This window comes from Pleurodeles waltl, chromosome 1_2 (genome assembly GCF_031143425.1).
Source record: "Pleurodeles waltl isolate 20211129_DDA chromosome 1_2, aPleWal1.hap1.20221129, whole genome shotgun sequence".
Lineage (NCBI taxonomy): Eukaryota > Metazoa > Chordata > Amphibia > Caudata > Salamandridae > Pleurodeles > Pleurodeles waltl.
Genome location: NC_090437.1, coordinates 1,118,404,041 through 1,118,419,933, shown reverse-complemented (window position 1 = coordinate 1,118,419,933; position 15,893 = coordinate 1,118,404,041). Strand labels below are relative to the sequence as shown.

The 15,893-nt window shown below is 47.7% G+C and overlaps 1 protein-coding gene across 4 annotated transcripts in view; it reads right to left on the bottom strand.

Annotated features, from left to right (window-relative positions):
* The window catches only part of LCORL (ligand dependent nuclear receptor corepressor like), a 538,841-nt gene that overhangs the window by 10,584 nt on the left and 512,364 nt on the right, over positions 1–15,893 (bottom strand). The gene's annotated exons all lie outside the window — the stretch shown is intronic.

Here is a 15,893-nt window from a genome sequence, read left to right as displayed (position 1 = left end):
TGTATGTTTCAACAGACATTGGGGTTAAGGGGTTGGCTCTCAGACCTCTATCTTCTTTTCTCATGGACAGAGCTCAAACAGTCAGCTGCAAAGGTTTTAAGGTGGAGGCATTCAGCCTTCCTTGTGGAGTCCCTCAGGGTTCGCCTATTTTTTCTGTGTATGTTGCTCCTTTGGCTGCTCTGGTGTGCTCCTTTGGATTTAAAGCATTGTTGTACGCTGACGACACTCAAATTGTTGTGTCTATTTCCAATGACCTTACCTCTGTAGCTGAGAAATTCAACCATTGTATGTCTAACATTAGTAAATGGTTGAAAGATGCCCTTAAACGTAATGCTGACAAAACAGAGGTCTTGGTCGTCGGCGCCCAGGAATCTATCTGGTCCAACATCTGGTGGCCGGGGGATTATGAGCCTTTTCCCACCCCGGTCGAATCAGCTAAAAACCTGGGTGTCGTATTTGACAACACTCTGAGCTTTGACACTCAGGTCAGTCGTACAGCAAGCACGTACTTCATTATCATCAGGACTTTGAGGAAGATTTTTCCATACAATCCAGAGGATTTGCACCAGGCAGTCACTACAGCATTCATCACATAGCAACTGGACTACTGTAATTCTCTTTATCTTAATATTACTGTGTCCAGTGTTAATAAACTCCAGGGTATTCAAAATGCAGCAGCTTGTCTCATTCTGAATACTCCAAGGCATATGTCGGTCAGAGATGGTATTCGCTCCCTCCACTGGCTTCCATCAAGAAAAGGATTGTCTTCAAGGCTCTTTATACTGTTTTCCTGGCCTTGCAACATCAATATTTGAATCATCTGAACTCTTTATTTCACTTCTTGGGTCCTCCTCTCGTAAACTGGTGAGGGTTCCTAGATCCTGCATGGCCAGATGGGGAGATAGGGCCTTCTCTGTGGCTGCTACCAAGCTTTGGAACACTCTTCCTCCTCACATTTCAGAAATCCACTCCTACGGTATTAAAAAATCAGCTGAAAACATCGCTTTTTAGCCTTCACCTTCCCTAAGTACTGTGCCCCTCTGCTTTTGCTTGGTACTTTCCGCTTGTGCTTTGACACCTCAGGGTATAGTGCACTTTATAAGTCTCAAATACATACATACGGAGGTGTTATGTGAGCTTCTTAAGGACTTTGGCAGGGTACAGAAGCATCAAGATGGTGCAGTCATTTTTGAGCTAGCTGGGGCCGTCAAAGCGTTTCTTCAGGAGAGGTCTGACCTCCGCGTGTTTCCATCTGTCGGGGAAGGTCACCATGGTGATGGAGGAGCTGAGGGTGTTGGTGAGTTCCACGCTGATTTCTTTGTTTCAGAGGTTGAAGGAATGGTGAAAACAGGGGTCTGTGGGTACTCTGGAGTGGATGGAGAACATGATGGCTGTAGTGGTCTGCTTGGTGAGCAGCTTACATGGAGTGATTGAGTGGCTGGTGCCCGTCAGTGGGCAGAGGTTGTTAAAGTCTAAGTAGGTGGGTTGGGGTTAGAAGTTGTTGTATATGGTGGCTATCTTGCTGTGGAAGCAGTCCGACAGGGTGTCGCAGAGTTCTTGGGAAGGGCGAACCGTGTTCTCGGTGGCTGACAGGCAGGAGAATTTCCTGACTATGTTGAAGAATTCCTTTGTGCAGTTGGTGCTTGTTCCGATGCATGTAGGTGGTTAGGCCAGTGGGGTCTTTGGTGGTTCACCATGGTTTCTCTAGTTATTTGCAGTTGCACTTGATGGTTCCGAGTTCTGATGTATACCAGCTGGTCTGTTTTGAGGCTCTGTCGATTTTGGCTGGCTTCATGGGGGCGACTCTGCTGGCGCATTTGGTGATCCAGTTGGAGAAGTTCTGGATGGCATGCTCTAGGTCTGACGCGGCTTTGGGCTGGGTGGTGTTGAGGGCCTGCATCCACTGGGTCTCAGTCACTTTGTTCCAGGTGCGGCAAGAGGAGCTAGGGGGCTTGGTGGTGGTACCCTTGGAACCTGTGATGATGAAGTGGACAATGGTGTGATCAGTCCAGGAGAGTTTGGTGACATGGCTATACTTCACTCTGTCGGTGAATGTGAAGAATGGGTACAGGGTGTGTCCCGCTCTGTGTGTGGGGTCAGTGACCAGTTCAGTGAGGCCGAGATTCCTCAAGCTTTATAGGAGATTGGTGGCATTGGCATTGTTGGGGTCGTCGAGGTGGAAGTTGAGGTTGAAGAGTAGGATGTAGTGCTTGGAGTCAATAGCTAGAGGGTGACAAATTTGAGAAGGAATCGCAGAATGCAGGTCGAGATCCTGGGGGTCTCTAACGGTCGTCCTGGTGTCGGTTAGGAGTTGGAAGCTGAGGTGTTCCATAACAGGTGTGGTGTCGCCTTTGGTGGTGGTGCCTCAGACAGTTTCCTCGTGAATTATGCCAATGCCTCCTCTTTTTGGTGGTGTGGTCTTGATGTATCATCTTGTAGCCATCTGGCACTGCAGTGGCAATGTTGGGGGTTGAGAAGGGGCTGAACCAGGTCTTGGTGATGAAGATTACGTCAGCAGATTCAGTGGAGTTTTTGCAGAGGCTGGGCATTGAGCAGAATACACTGAAGCAGTTCCAGGGTGTTCATGGTCTCCTAAGTGGGTGCGGCGAGTGTGGCGAGGCTTCCTGTTCTGGTGGGCGACCCTGTGTTGCAGGAGAAGCGGCAGCAGTGGCAGGTGAAGGCTCCTTCTGTTGATCGGGGGAGGTGATGCAGCAGTTGTTGTTGTGGCATCTGGGGTCCATGATACGAAGCTCAGTGGTGGAGTTTTGGTGGGTGGCTGGAAGGCCAGGGTTCCTGATGCTGGGCGTGGTCCAGACACAGACAGGTGCAGACGGGCTGGCCTTTGGTGCGACAACACCGGGATGCGGGGGCAAAAAAGAAAAGCTAATTGGGCACGTTGACAACAAGTATGACAAAATGACAAATGGTAAAAAGGAAGGCTAACTGGGCACAGTGACAACAATGACAAATTATAAAAAAAGAAAGGTTAACTGGGCACAATGCCAACAACAATGACAAACTGACAAATGGCAAAAAGAAGGCTAACTGGACACAATGACAAGAACAATGACCACAATGAGAAGGATACACGCAAGGCGGGAGTGGCAGTGAATGTGGGAGGCGGGCGGCTGATGCAGTGGAACACAGGGGGTCCAGCCAGCGGCAGAGAGGAGACACGAGGAGGCTGCGAAGGGAAGCTGGCACTAGGACCTGCTCAATGGGGAGATGGGAAACAAAGCAAAGACAGAAGGAAGTGGGTGCAAAAAAGAAAGGCTCACATGGCACGATGACAACAACAATGACAAATGGTTAAAAAGAAAGGCTAATAGGACACAATGAAACAACAATGACAAAATGACAAATGGTAAAAAGAAAGAATACTGGCCACAATGACAACAATAAGAAAATGACAAATGGCAAAAAGAAGGCTAACTGGGCACAATGACAACAACAATGACTACAATGAGGAGGATACACGCAGGGTGGGCGCACAGGAGCAGTGATGAATGGAGGACGTTGGCAGTTGCTACTGTGGGACACAGGGGGTCAAGCATGTGGCAGGGAGGAAACCTGAGACGGTTTTGAGAGGGAGCTGGCTCAAGGTTCACATCCCCAAAGACCTGCTGCCTAGCTTTGTGGTGGTCAATACTAATGTCAAGTGGTTTTAAGTCTGGGAGGTGGTCTTGGGAATGTGCAGAGTCCCTGAGTGGAATTGGGTGGGTGAGTCTCGGGAACCATATGCCCACTTGGGGGAGGGATACTCTATTTGCTCTAGGCAAGGGTGACAGTTTGGAGTCACCCTCCAAAATGAAGGAAGCCCTTGTCATTAAGCATAAGATTTAGGGACAGCAATAAAGTGTCTCACCAATCTTGGATGGCTTCCTCTAGGAGGGCACTAGAGGGATGGGTGAAGGGCAGCAAAGTGAGGGACTATGATGGGCTGTACTATGTATATTTGAGAGAGCACACATTCCGTAATTGCTTTGCAGAGCTGTGCCATTGATTCAAAGCTCCCAGTGAGCATGCAAAGAAAGCTGACCTCTGGATTACTACCGAAGTACTGAAGAAGGTACTTGGGAGGGGGCACCAGAGTGGAGGTCAGGGTTCCCACTAGAAGAAGAAGGGGGGACCAATTAAAAAAAGAGATCTCTTAAGGCACCAAAAACAGTTTTCAGGGAAAGGAATACCAGTTCAACCCTAAGCACTACCAGTATTGGCATTTTAAGAGGGTAGGCTTTTTCCCGCAAGAAGCAACGCCCCTCTTGTGGGTCTAACCCAGGAACGGGCATTGTAGTGCTTGGGGAGGAGGTTGCCCCAGTTAGTTCTGGGGGAGTGTAGTGGTTACTTTAGTATCCCCGGTGATAAAGAGATGGTGCCAATGGCTCACATGCCTGACAGTACCAAAATGTATAGGCAGTGGGTCAACATCAATGGGAAGAGGGTGGAAGCTCTGAGAGACAAGGGGCCATATTATTACTGTTATGTGTCATCAGGTGTTGTGGGGCATGGCCAAGATGGCGACCAAGTAGGACGCACTGCTCCAAGCTCCGCGGCCCTCGACCAGCTCAACATTCTGAAACATACGAAAACAGTGTCGTCATCACCTGCTCCACATCACTGACACTCGACCGCCAAGAAGGAACCCCCGGCGACCAGAGGATCGGAGACCGAGCAAGCACTAGGACTCCTGGACTGATGACAGGCCCTTGTGGACCAGCAGCGCCATGTTAGGCTGACTGCGGCCTTCTACATGGCAGCCCATACTCTCCCTCCCCCTCACAACCACGATCGCCAGACGTAAGGGAGACAGTGGTCCCCCCGCACACAGAGAAAGGCACAAACTCGGGAAGTGCAACTACGAAGAACCGTCTGGCTGCCCAGCTGCATTTTCCCCAGCCCATAATATCTGGTCAGCGGGTCAGAAGAGGGGAAGAAACTGAAATCTTCCGCCCCATGTGGCAGACCTGAAGAACTGTCACGGCCCCCTCGGCCATCTGTGGTCCCCTGATGGGACTCCCACCAATCTACATGCCGGCAGGGCAATGGGAAGACAGTGCTCTACCGCACTCTGCGCAAGACAGTGCATCGCTGGGATGGTAAGGGTGACCTGCCTGGCAGACTCCAAAACTTAGCACCTCTTGAGCAAATTGGAAGACGGAGATTATACCTGTTAGAGCAGTACCACCACACCCGGAGAGTGCACTGAAAGTACATCGCATTTGCTTTATCATGCCACCTGGCACCTCGGCCCTTGTATCGCTCCTCCGGCAGGCACTAGTTTGAAGCTGGCTTTGAAGTCGGTGACACCCTGGGAGCAACAAAATTAAACCAGCAGATGAAGGGGGGGGGGGGCAGGGTAACAATTTGTGACTTGCTTTTACCTGAGTAAATTATAGTATAAATCTGCCACACTACGACATTGTGGAGGAGGCTTTCCCACACCAAATAATTTACCAAGATAACAATGAGCGCTTTATCACAATGTAGACCCAATTATCCATGAGATATCAGTAAATAATTGCATGCTACCCCGAAGGAGCATTGGACTAATATCTCCTCCATATTGTGCGATAGTATAAGCAGGAATGTGAACTTTATAGGCAGGTATTACACTACACCTGCAAACTCCCTAGCACGCACAGCCAGTACGCACTCAGCATACTCTATTGGGACTTGCTTGTAAGACTTGAGTGTTCTTTACCTGATAACACAAATATTAATGACCACATACAGTTATCAACATGGTTCACAAAAAACTGGACAGGCCACAGGCAACAGGCCCCTCTAATAAACAAACAGGCGATGACCCACAGGATTCTTTAGGAAGTGCACTGGAAACTACATTGGCCAACCACTCCTGTAGGTTTGATGGACTACTAGCAGTAGCGCGTGACATCAAAACCACACTTGAACCCAAAATAGATGCCCTGCAGTGATTAAATCTACGGTCGCTTCCTTCAGGCAATCGATAGCAGAGGCTGACTCCCACATCAAAGCCTTGCAAGCACAGGTGGAACGACTACGGTGGTGCACAGGAGACCAGGAAGGCAGGTCAAGTCGTAACAACATTCGGATTGTGGGGCTCCAGGAACGAGTGGAGGGCCAGAGTATGGAGCTGTTTCTAGAAGAATGGTTCTCACGAACAGTTCTATAAGGTAAGCATTCTACTTTCTTTTCAGTGGAAAGAGCCCACAAGGACCTGGGACGCCCACTGCTCCCCGGGCACCTCGCCCTGGGGCCATTAGATTATTCAACTATTGGGACAGAGATCATATCCTGCAAGTCACCTGGGCTCGGGCCCATGGAAGGTAGAAAACATTTTTCAAGATAATACGATGGACATTCAACGATAATACTCTTCTTTTCCCCCAGTCAAAAGATGCCTCTGTGAAAACAACTTTGCAATTCCTGACCACACTGTGAATAATGCACAGAGATGCAGTGGTCCTGTCTGCATTGCCCACAGAAGCATGGAATTGGCTTGAACGGGAAGGCATAACCACCCCCCTCCAAGCCCTACAGACTCCTCAACCTCTTGGTCAGTGCAGAAAGTTCATAAAGCTCACAAGCAACGTCATGGGTTTGGCCCCTCCAGAAAACAATCAATCGCCGAAAGGGCACAAGTGGTTACGGAAGTGGTGTGCAGAGCAGTGTCATTGTTATCACCACACTCAGACAAGATGGACCCAATAACAGGACTATCTATGACTTCCCTGTAGCTGGCTGATGCATTGCTAGGTGGAGGACCACAAGTCACTCCACAATCTTCAGATGAGGTGATATAACGGGGAAAGTGAAGGTGACAGTAATCCTGCTATAGTAACACCACCATAGTGGAACCTCCAAAAAGAGAGGTGAAAGGTCTCAAATGTTCCATCTGGCTGGGGCTGTGGACACCCGCCTGATTTCAATTTACTTTGATCCACACAACCTGCCCCTAAAGACAACTGTTTTCTAACACAACTGTATAAAGGCATCACAGTGCTATTGGCTAGACACACATTGGTGTACCATTTATTTAACACCAAGTTTGTTTTTAACTGCTTCCAGATTGTTCTCAGACGGTGCTCACGATCAGGATGGCGGGTCGATGGTGGTGGAGGAGAGAGGGCGTTGGTGTGACTGAAATGGGAGGGTAATTAAGAAGTTGAGAAATTGTTGGATAGTATACCTTAAGCACTCAGTCCAGTAATGAATATGAAATGTAAATATTCTATACTGACATGGAATGTAAGAGGAATGGTTGCTTACACTAAACGTTACCATATATATCAATACTTACATAGACGCAAAATTCACATAGTTCTCCTCCAGGAGACCCACATGATGCAGAACGACCTTGACAATACATGCAAGCACTGGAGGGTGACGGTAGTGGGAGCTACATATTTCAGATACAACAGAGGAACACGTATTTGAGTAGCCTCAGGGACCCCAATAGAAATTACACTTACCAAGACAGACATGGATGGACAATATTTGATTTTGGAGTGGATTCTAGATGGATTCCTGGTAGCATTCATATCACTATATGCTCCTAACTCTAATCAATCGGTCTTCCTCAAGTGTCTTAAGCTGGCACTTTTACAAGATGCTGGGGTTTTCTGCTTTGCGGTGGGGACTTCAACTGCATACCAGACCTTACTCTAGACCGCTCTTGTCCACCAAGCCCAGGGGAACACTTTATATCTTTAACACAACACCTCAAACTCTGGGCCACACAAAGGCAAGTAATAGATGCCTGGTGCAGTCTACATCTATTAACAAGAGAATACTCTGTTTATTCGGGGCTATATGATCTACACAACCGAACTGACATTATATACTGCAGCCTAAATGCGCTCACAGTGGAAAAAGGAGCAGAATACTTAGGCCTCACAATGTATGATCACTGCCCCTTGCACCTCCATATAATGTGGGGTCAAGGATGCGCCACGATATCAACATGGCACCTACCCACAGACGGATTATGGACTGATAGTTTCCGCACCACATTAGGGGAACATATCATAAAGTGCTTTCAAGAAAACGTGAGATCAGTATCCAAACCTGGTGTTGAATAGGATGCTTTTAAGTTTGTCCTAACGGGGCATGCAATCACAATGGCATATGTGGCTAAGATGGCCCTTCGTAAAGAACTTCACAAATTGGAAAAGGAAATATACAATTACAAACAACAATTCATAAATGACTGCTCAATTGCTGCCACGCTGGCAAAGGCACGGCTGACACACATGAATACAGCTGCCCAGGTCTGTACACTAGACTATATGGAATACTAAACTTGAAAGCATTCTGAAGGTGATAAAGCTGGTAAACTGTTGGCATAGTTCCTAATCTGAAACGCAAAGGTATCCTGTCACTCGGTTCCTTGAAACAGTACAATAACCACAACCACACGCTTCCCAACGAGACAAAATAGAGGCCCCGCTAACTCTGGGAGATTGCGAAGGGAATTAAACAGATGGCAAAGGGCAAGACCCCAGAGGTGGATGGCCCGGCATACAGAGTTCTATGCTGCACAACAGAACTAGGGCAGTGGTCTGTGGGCTTACCAGTACCACAAATATTAGAACGGCTACTTGGCTCAGAGACAGAGATACCTGAGAAAGGGGGCAACATCTTAATGTCAGTAGCCAAGTTCTTCTGGATGAAATATTTACAGAAATCCAACAAGACCACCTTCGTAAGCCCCTGATCTTTCCCTTTGGGTATTACCCAGATGCAAAATACTAAATGCTCTCCCAGATTCGGACGCTTGGACAACAGCTGGCATCACTACATGGGGAGACATGTATACAGACAAAATTGTTAATACATTGAATAACATAGTGGAAGACTACGGGATCCCACAAGGCTCTTTCCTAATATACGCCACCCTCACTCGTCTACTTCATACACTCTGGCATGAAACACATGACAAACCAGAGGCGTCCCAACTCCTCCAGGTATTGTGACACATGGGGTGGGGCGTGGGGCAGTCACTCACCTGTACGGAGCTATATGAACAGATAGGGAGACCTCATTGACTACTCTGCAGACCTTTTGGGATCAATCAATCAATTACTATACTTGTAAAACGCGGCTAGTCATCCGCTAGGTTGTAAAGCGCAGCTATTCATCCGGTAGGGTCTCAAGGCACTGGGGGGGGAGGAGGGGGGTAAGTAAGTGAGTAGTTGTCGATAAACAGAAGGGCCAGGTTTTGAGGTCCTCTCTGAATAGAGTGGGAGATCTTCTGAGGTGGATGGGAAGGGAGTTCCAGGTCTTTGCGGCGTGGTGAGAGAAGGATCTTCCTCCGGCTGTTGCCTTCCGGACACGTGGGACGGCAGCGAGGGCGAGGTCTGCGGAGTGGAGCAGTCTGGTGGGCGTGTAGAAGTGGAGTCTGTGGTTGAGGTATTCTGGTCCGGCGTTGTGAAGGGCTTTATAGGTGTGCGTGAGAAGTTTGAATGTAATTCAGGATGAGACATTAACTACTTCACTGACTGACAAACAGTGGACACAATGCCTAGAGGTTCCTAAATTGATTTCCATAAATTCCAGGTTGAAGTACACACAGATCAACTTCTTGCATCATACGTATCTCACTCCAGAACGGCTGGCGAAAATGTATCCTGGAACAGCCAACACCTGCCCACGCTGTCACTCATGGGCTGTAAATTTAATTCAAATGATATGGAAATGTCCACAAATAGCAAATTTCTGGGCCGTGATGACGGCTGGCGTCACAAAACAAACAGACAGAATACATTGTTTACTAGGAATCACATCTTGGATGGCTGCCCGCAAACCTATTAATAAGTTCATCAACCTGGCCTTAGTGTTGGCTAAATTGAGGATCGCCATGTGCTGGGAATCCACAATTCCTCCCCCCCCGGTCACCATGAGGCTTTGGGATCTGAACACAAGTATTCTAGCTGAACATCATGCCCTATGGCTCTGGCACCCGGGAATGACACCCATAATAACTCTTCTGGACCGGCAAAGTTGCCTAGAGAAGGTGGAAGGCAAGACGGATGACAGACCCACATGAAGGTCACATCAATTAACACACATTCAACATACATAGTGTACTAATCACATCTTGTACACACACTTAATGATGACCCCACATTTCGTGGTCCACATTAGTAAATCTGGAAATATGCAGCTGTAAGCACCCACCTCACATGGGGACATGTTCGAGTCTGTGCTGAAGTCCACCGGGCTGTGACAGCAGACAACCAAGTGAACCACTATCCAGTGGTTCTAGTTTCCTTTGAATGTTGCGGGGGTCTCAGGTTCCTTGAAAGTAGCTGCGAGTCCAGCCATGCCTCTTGACTGTCTATCAGAAATCATCTTGAACACACCATCTGGAAAGGGCTGGCGCTCAGGTGTCACCTAGGATTGCCTAAGTGAGTGTCCCTAGCCATCAGATCCTTGGCAGCCTGTCAGGGGATTCAGAAGAGCCTGAGGCCTGCAAAAGTGACCCAGGTGTCTGCCAAGAAGAAGAAGGGCAAGGGGTGTGGAAACCTGTGCCAGAAATTCCCACAGACCGGAAGAGTGATACTCAGGGTGACATTACTGACCCTCTAAGGGAAGGCATTGCTGCCCTGGGAAATCTACAAAAATAGCCAGGTGGCAAAGTGAAAGGGGGCTGTCCCAGACAGAATTCTGCAAAGTGAAGAGGGACCCTCCTACTCTTGATGAGCTATAGCAGCATGCTGAGTCCCAGGCACTTGGCGACACCTCTGGTGATCACCTCATTTAGTGGGAGAATAATCTCCTGTATAGTGAATCTAAGGTATATTATTGGGCCTCTGGACCCCTAGACTGCCTTAGGCAACAGAGTTATTCTGGTCTTCGTGGACCATGCAGAAGGTACCTGAGGACATTGCCCTGAGGTCGGTGACTGCACTGGTGGTGGCCCGGGCAGTGATTGGGATATTTACCCTTGTGGGTTTCCCCAAGAAGGTTGAGTCTGACAGGGAAACCAACTTCATGTCTGCTTACATGACCTCAATGTGGGAAGAGAGTGGAGTAACCTTCAAGTCATCCACGTCATACCAGCCCCAGACCAATGAGCTTGTTGAAAGATTCACAATAACCTTAAAAGCATGATTATGGGCTTATCAGAGCCCTTCAGGAGCAGTAGGGCATCCTCTTGCCATGAGTACCATTTGCCTACAGGGAGGTGCCTCAGAAGGGAGTAGGGTGTAGTCTCTTTGAAGTTCTGCTTGGCCACTCTGTGTTTGGACCTCTCAGTCTTGCGAAGAGGGTGACAGCAAGCTCACAAGAAACCCCTTCAAGATGTAGTGAGCTACATATTGGCTCCCTACACTGATATGAACCGTTTCTGGAAGGAGGCCACTGAGCACCAAAAGGCCAGCCAGGAAATCATGAAACACTGGTATGAGCAGAAGACCACTCTGGTGGAGTATCAGCCTGGCCAGAAGGTGTGGCTGATGGAGCCTGTGGAGGACCGGGGCTTGAAGGACTAGTGGACCGGACCACATGAGGTGAAGGAAGGGAAAGAGGACTTCACCTACCTGGTGAACCTCAAGACAGTTAGGAACCCCTTTAAAGGTCCTACATGTGAATCATCTGAGACTCCACATTCAGAAGTCTGAAGTGACTATGCTCTTGGTGACAGGCGCCACCCCAGAACTCAGGTTTTGTCTGGAATACAGGGACCTCAATTCAGTCACCACGACTGATGCTCAACCTATCCCCAGAGCTGATGAGCTAATTGATCAGTTGGGGGCTGCTGAATTTCTCAGTACCTTTGACTTTAGGTCAGGGTATTGGCAGGTTGCACTGAATGTGTGGGTCAAGGCGGTCGGCATTCTCAATCCCAGAGGAACTCTTTCAGGTCAAAGTGACACCTTTTGGACTAAAGAATGCCCCTGCCGAATTCCAGAGGTTGGCCAACTGGAACAAAACCTTATTGCAGCCTACTTGGTTAAGAATGCTGTTTTAAGCTCCTGCTGGGATGACAACCTGCACCACCTCCGGAAAGGTTTTGGGCCCTCGAACAAACATGCCTGATTTTCAAGGCCAGAAACCACCAGAGAGGGCAGGAATTAGTGGTATACTTGGGCTACCATGTTGGCAGAGGCTAGGTTCGGCCTCGCCAAACTAAGTTACAGAGCATTATGGCTTGGGAGTCTCCTAAGTCCCAGAACGAGGTGACAGCCTTATTAGGCCTCACTGGGTACAACAGAATATTTGTTAAGGGATATAGTACCATTATTGCCCCTTCCACTAAACAGCCCAAGAAGCTGATCTGGACAAGGTGTGCCAGAAGGTGTCTGATACCCTGGAGGAGGCCATGTGCACAGCACCAGTGCTCAAGGCACTCAACTTCTCCAAGGAAGTTCTAGTTCAGACAGATGCTTCAGAGCATGGCATTGGGACTGCCTTACACAGCTGAACGATCAGGGCTTGGCCCAACCTCTGGCCTTCATCAGAAGGAGGCCACTTCCCAGGGAACAGAGGTAGACTGCAATTGAGAGGGAATCATTTAAAGTAGTCTGGGCACTGAATAAGTTGAGACCAGACCAGTTTGGGGCTCACTTCTGGGTCCAGACAAACAAAGACCCCGCCCCCCCCCCAGTTGGCTGATACAAATGTGGAATGAGAATCCTAAAACTGTGGAGGTTGTCTATGTCCCTACAGAAGAGGATATATACTTTATGGTGGAATATCACCCTGGGACTAACCACAGCTAATGCTGATGGTCTTTCAAGGTTTTTCCACTCTAGAGATGAGAACTCAATGAGGGTGAGTAGTTGTCCCTGCTTTCTTCTAGGGGGGAAACATGCTGAAAATTACCATCTTTTGCATGGTATTCCCCCAGAAGTTGTTGCCTTCTCTAACTGAATGTTTTTTTATTGACTCTACGACTCTTTGCAATTTACTCCTGCCATTCAGTAGTAAAGTGCTTGTGCTCTGCCTTTTAAACATGGGACAATTTGCAGGCGCCTAAATTGGCACATTTACTTTACTTATAAGCCTGTCCCTATTATATGGCACTACATATACCTAAGGCCTGTAAATGAATTGCTACAAGTGGGCTGCTGCAGTCATTGTGCCACCCCTGCCCCTGCAGCTGGGTATGAAGATTTAACTGTATTTGGACCTGGCAAAAGAAAACTTTTCCATGTGTAAACCTTTTTAATACTCATAAGCCACCCCTTAGGTAGGACCTAAATGTCCAATGGACAGGGTGAATGGAATTTAAAACGGAGCACATGTATATTTACGTTTTACACATCCTGGTAGTGAAAACCTTCAGAAGGTGTTTGTCACAGTAGAAAGGCCACCTCTCTCAAAAGAAAGCACTAGGTTACATTATAAATTATAATGCTTAAGTTCAATTTGCAAGCAGCTAGAAAAACAAGCATTGGCAATGTCAAAAATTCTGGCTTTAAAAGCATCCTGTATGGTAATGTGAAGCACTACAAGCATTGGGATGGTTATTTATTTGTGCAGAAGCAAAGTACTGTAGAAAAATATTGGTGTATGTTAACAGGTCTGGTGTCAAGCGACATCTTAAAATCCACGTATGGCAATGACCGCCCCTCCTTCCTTCTGTGCAGCTGCTAGAGAAATTACCTAGTTGTCTATGACACTTCAATATCATTGCAATTTCATGTGTGTGCCCCTGAAAGTTTAAGCTCAGGAAGCTGGATAACAAAAAAATGAGCACAGCTGTTTAGAGGGCAAGGACTTTTTTGGAACCACACAATTTCTGCCCAGCCAAAACAAGTACTCCTGGCTCTCAACACGTGGGTCGAGCTAAAGCCCTTCTCCTGCTGACTCTCACATAACTGCCTGTCAACAACCAAGCTGCCAAGCTAGATCATAAAGATTCAAGGACGCATTTTATTAGTAATTTAGAATTCAACTTAATGGTGAAGTCGGATTTTACATTACTATTTTGAAAATTACACTTTTAGAAAGTTATCATTTTCCTTCCTAAGCCAAATATACCTTTCCTCCAGTGTCCAATATCAACTGACTGCTAAATGGCTGCTCTGTGGAGAGATGTGGATTGCTCTTAGACAGTGAACAAAAGGGTTAAGTGTGTAAAGGTGTTTTTCCTCCTTGAGCAGGATGGCCTGGTGGCCGTGCCCAGCCCCTTCCTGAGCTTCAAAGGGTGCCGACCCTGCTACTATCAGACAAAGCTCACCCATAGACCTGCCTCCCTTTGTCTTCCTAGTCATCTTGACTCCAAACCCAGTGAGAGGAGCTGCCCCAGAACCGATTTGGAGTGACTACATTGGAGGACTTGCTAAGTTCTACAGCCACATCTCTGGTTGGGCACAGGGAACTCTTGGGAACAGGGGAAGAAGGGTTTTGCCATGTTGGATTTAGGTAGAGATGGCATGGTGGGAAAGTTTACAGGGAAACACACAAGACATGCTGCAAACGCAGGTATGATCACCCCTTAGATCTTTTACTTCATTGGTTAGGGACTGGCCAGGAGTTTCTCTGACACATAGGCTGATACTGGGCATATATGTGGCAACTCAAGCATCCTCCTCAGAGCACTCCTGGGCCTGGGAAGACCAGATGAAGGACTGCCTTGCTCTCTAAAGACTCAGAAGGAAGGCTGGACCTGCTCTCCTTGAACCCAGTACCACAGAAGTGACTACAATGGTCTGTTGGCTGACCTCCTGTTTGAGCTATGGGGACATAACAAGCTTTCAGAGGACTTTTGCTGCAACTGACCAGATGACCAGTTCCAAATGAACCTGTCCTGGACTCTGCTGCTGGCCTCTGCTGGAGTGTTGACACATAAGTGCCATTCCTAAGGTCCTGGTCCCCTGGTATCAAGTATACTCCTCCAAACGTTTTCTGAAACCTAGGACTTAGAAACATTTAGCCATTTTTTGCTCTGAGAATAGATGAGGAACTGTGACCACCCTGCCAAGCTGGTCACACAAAAGTACATCACCACTGGGCCAACGATCCAGGTTGCTCTTGCTATATTCTTCTCCGCGGCAGCAAATTAACTTCACAGAGAACATATCTGGTCTTGTGGAGGTTCTTCGGGTAGAGTTTGCAGCCTTGCTCCGCAGCAAGGATCTGAGCTAAAAAAAAAGTGACTAAGGGCTTGATTTAATGTTTGATGGACAGCCTGCCGCTCCACCATGGGGTCGGTGCAAATTGGTCTATCCCCATGGTGGTGGGACCGCCCGTCAAATTCATAAATGACTGCCAAGTAGAAGGTCATTTATACTGGACTGACATAAACCACTGTCACAGTTCCTGTCAATGCATATCACTGTTTGGTTCAGGGCTCAGTATGAAGTAACCGTGCACCAAACAATTTTCTTTAGTTTCAAAAAGAAAATCCTGAAACAGTATTTTCTTTTTGAAAATATAAAAAAAATGTAATGTTCCCCTCCTCCATGGAAGTCATCTCCCATGGCCGGGGGAGTATTATTTGCTTTTAAATATACCTCATCAACAGAGTTTACCCTGGCGGTCAAGGATAGAAAAAAAATGGCTGCATTTCTGCCCATCCTTATTGGGTGGACATGTAGCTATTTCTCTGATGACCGTCGGGCTGTCGGAGTGGTTTGGGGCCATGGTGGTGATAGAGTAGTCACCACCGTAGCCAAACCGAAAGTCTGCCTGCATTTAAATTGGGTGGGAAGATCGTCATGTTGGCGGTACTTCTACTCTGTTGTCTTTGTGATGAAGTATACATACCGCCAACATTTAAATTGGGCCTTAATTCCAAAGATATAAATCTCCACTGAACAAAGGCGTGGAAAGTATCTGGGCGGTAACGGATCTTCTCTGGGTGCAAAATTTTAATTTCCCACCCTTGGAGCTTTTCCACTAAAAGTCAATGGCTTTACTGAGACCTCATCCGAACAGCCAGCCAACGACATGGAGCTCTC